We start from the raw sequence: 1,097 nt of genomic DNA, 5'->3' as shown, positions 1-1,097 counted from the left end.
CCCTAACCCTAACCCTTACCCTAACCCTAACCCTAACCCTAACCCTTACCCCTACCCCTAACCCTAGGCACCATCACCCCGCAGCACCTGCTCGCCAGCCTCTAACCCTAACCCTAACCCTTACCCCTCTACCCCTAACCCTAGGCACCATCACCCCGCAGCACCTGCTCGCCAGCCTCTAACCCTAACCCTAACCCTTACCCCTACCCCTAACCCTAGGCACCATCACCCCGCAGCACCTGCTCGCCAACCTCTAACCCTAACCCTTACCCCTACCCCTTACCCTAGGCACCATCACCCCGCAGCACCTGCTCGCCAGCCTCTAACCCTAACCCTAACCCTTACCCCTACCCCTAACCCTAGGCACCATCACCCCGCAGCACCTGCTCGCCAACCTCTAACCCTAACCCTTACCCCTACCCCTTACCCTAGGCACCATCACCCCGCAGCACCTGCTCGCCAACCTCTAACCCTAACCCTTACCCCTACCCCTAACCCTAGGCACCATCACCCCGCAGCACCTGCTCGCCTCTAACCCTAACCCTAACCCTTACCCCTACCCCTAACCCTAGGCACCATCACCCCGCAGCACCTGCTCGCCAACCTCTAACCCTAACCCTAACCCTTACCCCTACCCCTAACCCTAGGCACCATCACCCCGCAGCACCTGCTCGCCTCTAACCCTAACCCTAACCCTTACCCCTACCCCTACCCCTAGGCACCATCACCCCGCAGCACCTGCTCGCCAACCGGAATGCGCTGCTCGCCGGAGGGATACGGCCCCATCTCTACTGCCTCCCCATCCTCAAGACGGAGGAGGCGAGGCACCTCCGAGACACCTCCGAGACACCTCCGAGACACTTGCCTCCCCATCCTCAAGACGGAGGAGGCGGGACGTGCAGCCGAGACGTCGCACGCACTGAAGAGCAAGACGTTTCAGCCTCCCCCGCCCCGAGGATGGGGAGGCAAGTGTCTCGGAGGTGTCTCGGAGGTGTCTCGGAGGTGACTCGCCTCCTCTGTCGTGAGGATGGGGAGTAAGTGGAGACGGGGCCGTATCCCGCGGGCGAGCAGCGAGTTCCGGGTGGCGCGCAGGTGCT

General features: G+C 62.4%; 1 protein-coding gene across 1 annotated transcript in view; it reads left to right on the top strand.

Moving 5' to 3' along the window:
- EMIHUDRAFT_228614 (hypothetical protein) overlaps window positions 1-1,097 on the top strand; it is a gene marked incomplete at both ends in the record, with an annotated part of 3,580 nt that overhangs the window by 833 nt on the left and 1,650 nt on the right. The gene's annotated exons all lie outside the window — the stretch shown is intronic.

The sequence above is a fragment of the Emiliania huxleyi genome (assembly GCF_000372725.1).
Source record: "Emiliania huxleyi CCMP1516 chromosome Unknown EMIHUscaffold_149, whole genome shotgun sequence".
Taxonomy (NCBI): Eukaryota; Haptophyta; order Isochrysidales; family Noelaerhabdaceae; genus Emiliania; species Emiliania huxleyi.
The sequence above is the reverse complement of the archived record's forward strand: the minus strand, read 5'-3'. Positions and strand labels throughout refer to the sequence as shown.